This window comes from Mustela lutreola, chromosome 2, assembly GCF_030435805.1.
Source record: "Mustela lutreola isolate mMusLut2 chromosome 2, mMusLut2.pri, whole genome shotgun sequence".
NCBI lineage: Eukaryota > Metazoa > Chordata > Mammalia > Carnivora > Mustelidae > Mustela > Mustela lutreola.
In genome coordinates, this window is record NC_081291.1 from 68,828,617 (window position 1) to 68,841,902 (window position 13,286).

Below are 13,286 nucleotides of genomic sequence, written 5' to 3' on the forward strand. Positions count from 1 at the left end.
CACATATACTAAGATATTGATCAAAAATATCACACAGATGATATGTGTAGTTCTAGAAAATGCTATAAAAACAGGATAATATTGTACTGATCCTTCATGAACAGATAATTATTTTCCAAATATTAGAAATTCTCTCCCTTAGGGATCAGCTCTTGCTGGAATAAAAATGAATCTGCTGTATAAGGTTCAGCAAATGAGGCTAGAAGAATTTAAGATCCTTATGTTGATCTATTTTCTGAGGATTTCTACTCATCAGTGCCCTCCAAAAGCATTTTGACAGGCATTTCCCACCCCCCTCCTGCCAGCCATATGAATCCAAGGGAAAGTTAATAAAAAGGTATTTCTATTCTCTTTCCTTTCTTTCATCTTAAGTCATGTTCTTAAAAAAACCTACTTTTCTTTTGAGGGAAATTGTTGTGCCAAGTTGTTATGTGTCATAAGTTTACACAGTTGAGACTGCATGGGAAGAGGGTCAATGTACTTGATTTTCCTTCTGGCAGAGCTATACCTAAGCATCTCTTGAATGGGTGGATGCGTAATCTACTAACAAGAAACCTTAACAGCTTGCTTTTAACAGAGTTTTCCTAGAACAAATTAGATCTCATTCTGAGAGTTGACAAAAAAAAAAAAAAAAAAAAAAAATTCAAAAAAGGAAACAAAAGAAAAGAAAAAACTAAAGAAACACTATTCTAGACTGAATATAGAAACTGTACAAATTGAGCAGGGTGAAGGGGGACTCAATCAGTACCATTAGCAATGACTAATGACTATGTAAAAGAACAAGATGGAATATTTCAAGAACTTCAGTGTGTTAAGCATATGACTCTTGATATCAGCTTGGGTCATGATCTCAGGGTCCTAGGAAGGAGTGCCATGTCAGGCTCCCTGCTCAGTGGGGAGTCTACTTGAGGATTTTCTCCCTCTCCTTCTGCCTCTGCCCCCTCTCCTGCTCATGCATGCACTTGTAAGCTCTCTATCTCTTCAAATAACTAAAATAAATATTTAAAAGAAAGGAAGGAAGGAAGAAAAGAAAGAAGGAAAGGAAGAAAAAGAAAGAAGAAAAGGAAGGAAGGACAGGAAGGAAAAGAAAGAAAGAAAGCCCAAGAAGAAGAATGTAAACTTGCTTCCACTAAAATTTTCTACTGGGGCACCTGGGTGGCTCAGTCAGTTAAGTGCTAAACTCTTGATTTCGGCTCAGGTCATGATCTCAGGATTTTAAGATGGGCCCTACTGTGGGTTCTGCAATCATCATGGAGTGTACGTGAGGTTCTTTCTCTTTCTCTCTCTCTCACATTCTCTGCCTCCCCCCACTTGCACTCACTCTCTTTCTCTAAAAAATACATAAACAAAACTTTAAAAAAAATTTTCTACCTGTTCTCATAATATTTTGTCAAAAATTAAGAACTGGAGAAAGTTCAAGTTTATCCAAGCCCAGGCAGATAATCAGCATTTGGCTGTCCAATTTTAAATTTTGTGTCCCAGTGTGGGACTGAAATATACTTCTGGGAATTACAGGGCAGGCAGTTAGTAATAGGTGATTCTTCTAGATATTCAGACAGCGTATTTCCCTTCACACTTTGAAACAGTCATTCCTTCTAGTCCTTGGCCTGTCACGTATTAACTACTACTAAACTCACAGAAACTGCTGTGTACCTTATTGGGTCTCTGGGTGACAGATTCACAATGCCAGTTGTCAAAGTGTTTATGTACTGAAAGCATCCCAACTTTAAGGATAAGAAGTAGTGGTAGTGGGGACAGAGAAGGTTGTAGTGTGACTGCCTTCGAATAGATGCTTTTGAATTGATTTTGTATCAGATTGAAATGAAAAAACATACATGTAACCAGTAACCCCAGCTTGGGGAGTTGAGCTCACCTACACACTGGCAAGCATCTAAGATTGTCGACAAGCTCCTTTAAACACATATTCCCCTAAGACACTAAATTAGTGTCCTTTAATGAAGCTTCCAAATTGGATTTTCAAAAGAAGGCAAATTGCTAAAATAGCCCAGCTACCTTTATAAGCACCTTTTCAGCTGAAGCGAGAAGTGGAATTTCCATGCTATTGAACTTCCATCATTCCTCAACAATTAGGCTGGGAGGAACGCCCCTTTAGGGCATTCTCCCCACCACAGTAAAGGCCCACAAATCCCCTGGAGAGACTTCTCATTTGCCCTGTTTTCAACAAAACCATCTAGGGTCTATTAAATACCAGCCTTGGGTTTAAAACCGTACAAATATGTGTGGTGCAGAAAAGCAGGGGAATAAGAAGGGGAGGGGGAGATTTGCATTTCCACCAGAAAAGTTTAGTTCCCCATTCTTATTTTGTGCAAAGCCAAAATAACTCTAAAACACATTTCAGAACATCAACAAAGAATGTTACATCACGTATGCATCTGAGCATGAAGAAATGTCACGATCAAAAACAAAGAGGAATTGGGAGACTGGAAACCAAATGTTCTGATGGCACAGATCCCTTGACGGGCAGCCATGTTTCCTCCGTAGTCTGCTGTGCGCTGTGTAAGAAAATTATCTCCATGAACTCTTTGCGTTCTCCCAGGCAGACCATAAATGAACACTGTCCTGCACACGCACACAGTGAGGCTTTTCAGGGGAGGCAAAACAAGAAATTTTTTCAAAAATGAATGTGTGTAGTATTTTCAAGTCAATGCATCTAAATCAGGAGGGACAAGAAGGAGAAAAGGAGGAAACAAGTCAAGAGATGTTTAGAAAACCTGTCACTAAAAAATCTGAGTACCAAAAGACTAGAAAGGCTGTTGCCTAAATCGCGTTATTTCTTTTCCACATCTCTTGGGATGGAAATGCCGGCATTCGGACACATCCCTTAGTATTTGGGGGTTTTGTCCTCCTGGCCCCCAGAACACCCTGTGTCTTCCTTCTCTTCGCTCTTTGCTCTGAGGGACCCAGGGCTTTGGCGGGGTTGAGGCATATGCGGCGGGCAGCAGGGCTCAGGATGCAGGAGCTCTTTACGACTGCAAAGCGGGTGCGTGCAGGCAGGATGACTAGCAGGCCCTGGCTACCTGGCCAGCGTTCGCACGCCCCTCCGGGACCCGCTTCAGCATGCAGTGCTCTCAGCCTCCTATGGAACTGACACAAAATGGTTTTGATTTTTAAAAACTGAGCCCAGAAATGAAGCAGAAGCAATGGGAGTATATAGGAGGAGAACAGAGGTAAATGTTAGCCTGCTGAAATGTGCGGAATGATTACCGAGAGTATAACCTCACGTTTGCCAAAGCTCCGTGTATCATCCTGCCTCTATTCTCACATTCCTGTTCCTGAGATACAGCATTTTCCTCCATAATGAACATCGTTCTCCTTTTCACTCAAAGGAAGACAAAGGTTACCAAGTTATTCAGAACTTGGAATAATATAGTTGGCTTCTCGACAGTGAGATAATTTTAAAAGGTCCATGAATTAGCCACTAGAATAAAGCAGCTACAACCCATCTCTAATGAAACACAGAATATTTGCATTTTAAAACTGTGCTTCGTAACTTAAAATAGTGTGTGTGTGTGTGTGTGTGTGTGTGTGTGTGTGTGTGTGTAAAAGGTGAAATATATCCACCATATTCATATTTCAACAGAGTACTAAGATCTTACTGGAAACCGGATTGGAGGCCAATACCTGGCATCTGAAGAAAACATTATGGAGATTTGTAATTCTGCATGAATGTACAGCTTGTTCTCCAAAGCTACTCTTTGAAGAAAATTTCTCTCTCTCTCTTTTTAAAAATAAATGTACATTTGCAAAATCTATAGAATCTTTAATATAAAAAAAAAGTTGAGGGTCAAAATTTAAAAGGAAGAAAATAAAAATATCTCAAAATACTACCACCCAAATAGCTATCACTTTGGTGCTTAGCCAATCTCTGTGCATATATATCCACAAATATACAGCAGTGGTTTACATAAACGTTGCATTGCAAAATGATTTACTTTATAATCTGCTCCCTGCTCTTTCTTTACTTTAGAATAAATCATGAGAGTTCTTTCCATGACATTGACTATCCCAATCATATTAATGAGAGCATAGCAGTTGATTAAATACAAAATATGTGTGCATTATACATAAGTGAAAACTACTGGTGGGCGTGGTTTCCAGATTGGAGGATTATCCCTTTTGGGGAAATCTTGAACATTTGGATTACTCATCAAAAGTACCTATACTTTGCATTTTGGCATAACACTAGATATAAAGATGATATATCAGTTTCAAAATATCTTTTGTAGATGTGCTGCCGAAGCGAGCACTCAAAATATCTTTTGATAATTGATCTTTATTAAAGATATTTCCTTCCTGGTATAAACTTTATAGATTTAAAAATAAATCTAACATTAAAAACATAAAACAGTTTTCTGTGCATATTTTGAATTAAAATGTATTAAATTAAGGCAAAAATATTTGGTATGGAAAGAAAATAAAATAAAAATTCTGTAAGCTTATTAATTATCTTTTGACTTCAACTTTTCTCTTAACACAGATACCACTTTTTTTTTCCTATAAAAAAGATAAATATTTGAGAAAGTTGTGTGAACCTCTACAGACCAAGAAGCTATAATTTGGTGGACTGCAGATCTGTCTTCTTTTGCTCCAGAAATAAAGCCAATCCTTAGGAACCATGGGCAAACCTCCAAACTATTATTTTGATCCTCTTTCCTTGCTTATCATTTTAATCACTTGGACTCCACGGAGCCAAAAATCACTAATTTGACTAACATTACCATATATTTATCCTTCCACTCTCAGGAGAGGGACATAGACACAGATATAGAAGAATACATTTGAAAACTGGAAGCCTCAGTGGAAGAGAAAATAATCAGATAGAACTCATCAACCTAACCATTCAAAGTTACTTTCCTGTTACTCCACATCATTATAATCCATGATTCACCATATCCAGTTCTTTCCTTCCTAAACATGAAGGATACATCACTCCTCAACCCTCTTGCGGTCGGGCAAGGCATGGTGACATGTTCTCACCATGATATGTGAATGGAAGTGATACACCCCACCTCTGGGCTGACACAATGAAAAGTCTCCAAAACTCTCCAGGTCCTCCTTGACCCCCAAACGTCCAGACATTCTAGCTATATGATGATGGAGCCTCCATCTGCCTGGGTCCCTGAGTGACTATGTGGAGTAGATATCCACACTGATATATAATCAGACATATAAACCAAACAAGAAAAAAATACCATATTTTGAGCCACTGAGTTTTGGGGATTGTTTGTTACTACACCACAACCTAGAGTCCTGATTTATAAACTCTGTGTTTAACAACATGAGAGAGAGTAAAATTTGTTGTAGGGAACAGAGGTGGGGCTGGGATTCAGGAGACAAGAATTTTGGTCTTACATCAGCCACGAAATCACCATTAGATTTGAATAAATGATTTCTACCTTATGGCCTCAGTTATTTTTCATTTCTGAATTTCTAAGATGAGACGATCACATTAAGTGTCAATCTAACCAATATCACACTGTTCTAATCATGGTGTTATATTAAGGCTTCATATCTTCCAGGAAAGACCCTATTTCTCTCTCTCTCTCTCTCTCTCTCTCTTTTTCAGCCTTACTGAGGTATAAGAGACAAAATTGTAAGATATTTAAAGTGTACATCATAGTAATTTGATATATGTATACACTGAAAAAGGATTCCCACCATCTAGTTAATTAACATATCCATTACCTTACATATTTATCCCTTTCTTTTAGAATTCTTATTTTTTTTTAAGATTTTATTTATTTTAGAGAGAGAGGAAGAGAGAGATTGGGAGAGAGAACGGGAGCAAGTGCGGAGAGGGGCAGCGGGAGAGTGAGAGTCTGGAGCAGACCACACACTAAGTGGTGAGTCATATCCCACAACTATGAGACCAGGGCCAAAATCAGTCAGATGCTCAAACAACAGAGCCACCCAGGTGCCCTGAGAATTCTTCTTTTTGATAATTACGCTGGCTATATATTTTAACTTTACTCTGTGTCTTTCATTTGAATTCTAGAAATAGCCTAGAAAATTTTATAACACATTTTCTCAGTTTTTTTTTTTTTGCATTGATTTTATAGATTGGTTAGAAGAAAACTGGCATCTTTGCTTTGTCTTCCCAAGTGTGAATATGATCCATATATTTGATTTATCAGTTGTTTGTTTAGTGTCCCTTGGTATTTATCCATATTATTTTGTTATGGCCTCATTAATTTCTAAAGTTGTTTCATTGTACCATCTCTTACCTAATTGTTGTTAATATTGTCAGAAATTTTGTAGTACCTCTTCCAAAAAACCAGCTTTAAAAAAAATTTACAAGTTTTATATATATTTATACATATATATGTATGCAAATAAAGATTTATTTATTTTACAGAGCACGAGCAGGCAGAGTGGTGAGCAGAGGGAAAGGGAGAGGGAGAAACAGGCTCCTCTCTGAGCAAACAGCTCAATGCAATTCTTAATCATGTGGTCATGTTGGTCATGTGGGGCATAACCCTGGGATTATGACTTGAGCTGAAGGTAGATGCTTAAACAACTGAGCCACCTAGGCATCCAAAGAATATATTTTTTCCATAAGATAAATACCTTATCTCTATTTCATCAGGTCCTTCATAGGTACTTTTCTTTCCATTACTTGGGGGTTTGTTCAATTATTATTATTTGATAACCTCCTAAGAAATAAGCTTAGCTCATTAAATTGTAATATTTCTTATTTTCTATTACACATACATAATATATATTTTTTATCTGAGTAGATTTTAGCCGCATAAGAAAAGATTAACCACTGTACCTTCTTGTCATTTGACTGTGTTTTGTAATTCCCATTATAAGTCATTTTCATCCTGCAGACCATATGAAGGACTTTATTCTCTTTAATTTTAGTTTATAAAAGTATTATTTTTTAGGGAAGGTTCACTTTTTATTATTAGGCTTTAATTTTATTTCATTTTAGTCAATGACTTTGAATTTGTTGAACTCTTAAGATCTAGGATATGAACAATTTTTGTTACGAGTCTATGTGTTCTTGAAAACAATGCATGCTCTCTATTTAGTATAGGGTTCTATATAAATCCACTTATTTGGATTTGTAAAATTAAACTGTTTTGTATTTTTAAAAATATCTATTGTCCTTTCAATTCTGATGGCTTGATTTATCTGTTTCTGAGAGAACTGTGCTAACATATTTGAATAGTCTTACGGATTTGTTAATTTTTTTGATCATTTCAATTTTGCTTTATGTATTTTTATTTCATTTTGTTAGATGGATACAAATTTACAAATAATATGTTTTCTTGACAGATCTTTTTTCAATATCAACTATGCTTTTTGTATCTATTAACTATTTTACATTAGATTCTATTTTGTCTACCATTAATAGACATTAGAAGTTTTAGCTAGAATATGCTAATATATACTTCATTCACTTCAAATTTTCTGTATTATTTGTATTTTCTATGTTGTAGTCATGTACCATTTAAAAACATAAAATTGGGTGCCTGGGTGGCTCAGTGGGTTAAGCCTCTGCTTTCAGCTCGGATCATGAACTCAGGGTCCTGGGATCAAGTCCTGCATAGGGCTCTCTGCTCAGTGGGGAGCCTGCTTCCTCCCTCTCTCTCTGCCTGCCTCTCTTTCTACTTGTGATCTCTCTGTCAAATAAGTAAATTAAATCTTCAAAAAAAAATAAAAACATAAAACTGATGTATTTTACAAAATATAATCTCAGGGTTTGTTTTCATTTATTTTACTGAGTATTTTTGCATCTGTGTTCATCAAGGATATCGGTCTATAGCTCTCTTTTTTGGTGGGATCCTTGTCTGGTTTTGGGATCAAGGTGATGCTGGCCTCATAAAATGAGTTTGGAAGTTTTCCTTCCATTTCTATTTTTTGGAACAGTTTCAGGAGAATAGGAATTAGTTCTTCTTTAAATGTTTGGTAGAATTCCCCCGGGAAGCCGTCTGGCCCTGGGCTTTTGTTTGTTTGGAGATTTTTAATGACTGTTTCAATCTCCTTACTGGTTATGGGTCTGTTCAGGCTTTCTATTTCTTCCTGGTTCAGTTGTGGTAGTTTATATGTTTCTAGGAATGCATCCATTTCTTCCAGATTGTCAAATTTATTGCCGTAGAGTTGCTCATAGTATGTTCTTATAATAGTTTGTATTTCTTTGGTGTTAGTTGTGATCTCTCCTCTTTCATTCATGATTTTATTTATTTGGGTCCTTTCTCTTTTCTTTTTGATAAGTCGGGCCAGGGGTTTATCAATTTTATTAATTCTTTCAAAGAACCAGCTCCTAGTTTCGTTGATTTGTTCTATTGTTTTTTTGGTTTCTATTTCATTGATTTCTGCTCTGATCTTTATGATTTCTCTTCTCCTGCTGGGCTTAGGGTTTCTTTCTTGTTCTTTCTCCAGCTCCTTTAGGTGTAGGGTTAGGTTGTGTACCTGAGACCTTTCTTGTTTCTTGAGAAAGGCTTGTACCGCTATATATTTTCCTCTCAGGACTGCCTTTGTTGTGTCCCACAGATTTTGAACCGTTGTATTTTCATTATCATTTGTTTCCATGATTTTTTTCAATTCTTCTTTAATTTCCCGGTTGACCCATTCATTCTTTAGAAGGATACTGTTTAGTCTCCATGTATTTGGGTTCTTTCCAAACTTCCTTTTGTGGTTGAGTTCTAGCTTTAGAGCATTGTGGTCTGAAAATATGCAGGGAATGATCCCAATCTTTTGATACCGGTTGAGTCCTGATTTAGGACCGAGGATGTGATCTATTCTGGAGAATGTTCCATGTGCACTAGAGAAGAATGTGTATTCTGTTGCTTTGGGATGAAATATTCTGAATATATCTGTGATGTCCATCTGGTCCAGTGTGTCGTTTAAGGCCTTTATTTCCTTGCTGATCTTTTGCTTGGATGACCTGTCCATTTCAGTGAGGGGAGTGTTAAAGTCCCCTAATATTATTGTATTATTGTTGATGTGTTTCTTTGATTTTGTTATTAATTGGTTTATATAGTTGGCTGCTCCCACGTTGGGGGCATAGATATTTAAAATTGTTAGATCTTCTTGTTGGACAGACCCTTTGAGTATGATATAGTGTCCTTCCTCATCTCTTATTATAGTCTTTGGCTTAAAATCTAATTGATCTGATATAAGGATTGCCACTCCTGCTTTCTTCTGATGTCCATTAGCATGGTAAATTCTTTTCCACCCCCTCACTTTAAATCTGGAGGTGTCTTCGGGCTTAAAATGTGTTTCTTGGAGGCAACATATAGATGGGTTTTGTTTTTTTATCCATTCTGATACCCTGTGTCTTTTGACAGGGGCATTTAGCCCATTCACATTCAGGGTAACTATTGAGAGATATGAATTTAGTGCCATTGTATTGCCTGTAAGGTGACTGTTACTGTATATGGTCTCTGTTCCTTTCTGATCTACCACTTGTAGGCTCTCTCTTTGCTTAGAGGACCCCTTTCAAGATTTCCTGTAGAGCTGGTTTGGTATTTGCAAATTCTTTCAGTTGTTGTTTGTCCTGGAAGCTTTTAATCTCTCCTTCTATTTTCAATGATAGCCTAGCTGGATATAGTATTCTATTTTACTAGAGACTTCATATATATATTCACATATATAATATAGTCATATATCTGTTCACATATATGTGTATATATATACACATACACATATTTAATCTGAAGACTCTTCCTTTTTTAGTTCTAGAAAATTTCCCAGATTTATTATTGCCTTTTCTTTATTCTCTCTTTTTATGAGACTCATATATGATATGAGCTGTAGTTTTCCTCTCTATGAAATTTCCTTATCTTATCTTATCCTTAGGCACAAATTTCTGAATGATTTCCTCATATCTAACTTTGCTATTTTCCTTTACAGTGTGTTTAGTATTCTTCTTTAACCTTCTATTGATTTTAATATCATTATTGCAACAACTGTATATGTTATATTTTATTCTAAAATTTCTATTTTGTTTATTTCCAATAGTCCATTACATGTGCCTAAATTAGATAGATCTATAGTTTTTCCTTCTTAAGTTTTCCTTATCTATTGCAAGTATCAGAGCAATAATTAGAATCATATAGTTAGTGTACTAACTGGCTTTCCATGATTTTCTGTAACTATCTGACAGTAAGAATATGCTCAAGTAAGACTTTAGCCTCCAAGATAAAGAGTTTCCCAAACAAACAAAAACTAAAGGAGTTCATGACCACTGAACCAGTTATGCAAGAAGTATTGAAAGGAGCTCTTTGAATGGAAAGGAGAGACCATAAATGAAAGTAGAGACATAGGAAACACAAAAATAGTAAAAGTGAATTTTGCTGTAAAAGATCAGTCAAGAAATTCACACACACACACACACACACACACACACACGATACAAAATAAAATAACAAGGGCTTAAAGTATGAATACAAAGAATTATCTATATTAAAGTCTGAGTTTGATGGCTTGATGAAAAGTAGAATTTAAGGATACATTTCAATTTCAAGTATGACTGCTGGCATGTCCTGCTTTTCTAGTTTTTCTTGTGCTAAAATTCTAACTTTATATTTTTCAAGAAAAATTTCACATTTTTCCCACATTTTCATGATTGTTGGTATATAGTTGTACATTTTATTCTTCCACACATTAAAAAAATTACCCACTGCTATAGTCATGCACTTTTTCTTTCCTCATACAACCTTGTCAAAACAAGGTGTGCATGCATGGATGAATGGATATGCCGGCATCAAACCGAGGACACCAACTGTGGTTCTGTGAACTGCCATCTCTGCAACTGTCAATGAGCTTTGTTACTTTTAAAAAGCTATCTCCTTTGGGAATGAAACCCCTTCAAAGCTTCTTACTTTTGCAGTAAAGGTTTTGGATTACATCCTCAATTTAGTCCCTCTTCCATCTAAAGTTCCTTTTACACAATTGTTAATGCACTAATGACACCCCCTTTGTAATTTCCCTATGCAATTTTGTCCTTTTTATGGCTTCAGGCCAGAGAGAAGAGGCTTCAGTGTACACCTAGCATGCCATGTTAAAATTAACGGCACATTTTTTTTTTTTTAGTTTTTTTTTTTAGCAAGGAGAGCAGCTCATAGGTCACTCTTTCCCAAAAAGATTTATGACAGTATAACCTAGATTTACATTAAAAAATGCATCACTTTTTTGATAATTTACCCCTGACAAACAGATTTGCTTGGTTGGTCTATGCTAAACAGGTCAAAGATAAACATTTATATAAATATATATTTACACATACCACATATATAACAGCATATATTTTAGCACATATACTATATATACAAGCTCCCAGCATGTTTTTTGATAATTGTATAGCTTTGGATCTAGCTTCAAGATTTTTCTTTTTAGTTGTACTAGTCTGCTTCTTAAAATATGCATTGGTATGTGTGTATATATTTGGATATATCCCATGACATATGTATAACATATATAATATACACTATGTATCATATTATATATTACATATACTGTGTGTCTTATATTATACATGTGCATATAAATAGTGGTATACATATACACATTTATGTATTCACACAATGAATGTTTTAAATATATAACATAGTAAGACATGGATATTATATAAATATTAAATATTATAAAATATGTATAATTAACACACACATATAGATACACAAAAATATACATTAATATTTTTGACAAGTTTCTTTGATGTTTGTGTAGCTTATTTTATCTGTTAAGGTAGTGTTCAAGCTTACTCCTTACATAGCCTTAAACCCACCAGAAACCAAATATATTCTCTTTGGCCTAATTAAGAGCAAATTTTATCCAGTAATTTAAAAAAAATCAGGGGTGCCTGGATGGCTCAGTGGGTTAAGCCTCTGCCTTTGGCTCAGGTCATGATCTCAGGGTCCTGGGGTTTAGCCCTGCATTGGGCTCTCTGCTTAGTGGGGAGCCTGCTTCCTCCCCCCCCCACCACCCGCCTACTCTCTCTCTCTGTCAAATTAAAAAAAAAAAAAAAAATCTTTAGAAAAAAATCAGATACTGTGATTTTCAGCTCTAGAGTTTCCATTTTATTCTTTTACAGTTTGTATTTCTTTGCTAAGATTTCTTATCTATTTATTCATTACATGTATATTTTCCCTTAGCTCATTTAGCTTGGTTATGATCACTGCTTTAATGTTATTTACTAATTCCAAAATCAGGACTATTTGGAAGTCAGCCTTCATTGATTTTTCTTCTCTTGAAAATGAGTAACATTGACTGCATATTTGAATACCAAACAGTTTTGGATTGTATCATGTATCACATGAAAGTTACATCGTGGAGATACTGTGTTGTATTATGGCCCAATAAGTAGGGTAGATATTTTGCTTTAGCAGGTAATTAACTTGGGCTCCAACTGCCCACTCAATTGTTAAGCAAGCAGCTGAAATCTCAGTTTTTTGTTTTTTTTTTTAATTGGACTTCTTATAAGCTGCTTACTTAGTGCAAGAGTAGCTCAGGGATCAGCTAGAGATTTTAGAAGAGTTTACAGACAGAATTTGGAGCTCCTTCTCTGAATTTGTCCTTTCCAGAAATCTCCCTTTAACATTCCAATGGTCCTTCAGATTATAATACCTATGGATTTTTTTCAAATCATAGTTTGGTCAGTATACAGTGCTGAGTTTGGGTTCCCTGAGTCTGCAAGCCATAAAAACCATACTAGTCCTTTAATTTAAGGATCAGTTCCCTTCCAAAATTTGCTTTCTTTTATTCCCCAGAGTTTATTATTGTCATCTCAGGGACATTTTGGTCTGTTAGGAGTTTTTTCAGCCATCCTGAAAGCAGACCTGAATATTCCCGAGTTCTATGAGTTTTTTGTTTTGTTTTATTTTGTTTTTTTAATACAGTCATCTGGAAGACAGCAAGAGGAATTAAAATTTATATAGGTCATTCTAGTAAAATAAACGTGAAAGAAAAAAGTTAGTAAGAAAACTAATTAAGTGGTGAGATTCTTCATGGCTTAAGAAAGAAAGAGGGAAATTGAAAGACAAGGAAAATACAGCTCACAAAACTTTGCTTCCAAGCATGGGGAAAAGATATCATACCCAGGTTCTCTTGCTTGTGTCCCATTGTCAAAAGCTAGGTCTCATTATCACGTCTAGATGCAAGGGAACCTACACATTCCCATGGCTCCCTTGTCGTCCTCTGTAGTGGAGGAAGACCAGGAAAAGGAAGATGAAATTGCTGTTAAGTAACCTGAAGTACATTACCAGCCACTGTTTCCACTTTGGTTTCTAAACCTATCATGCATCATCTTCCTTATA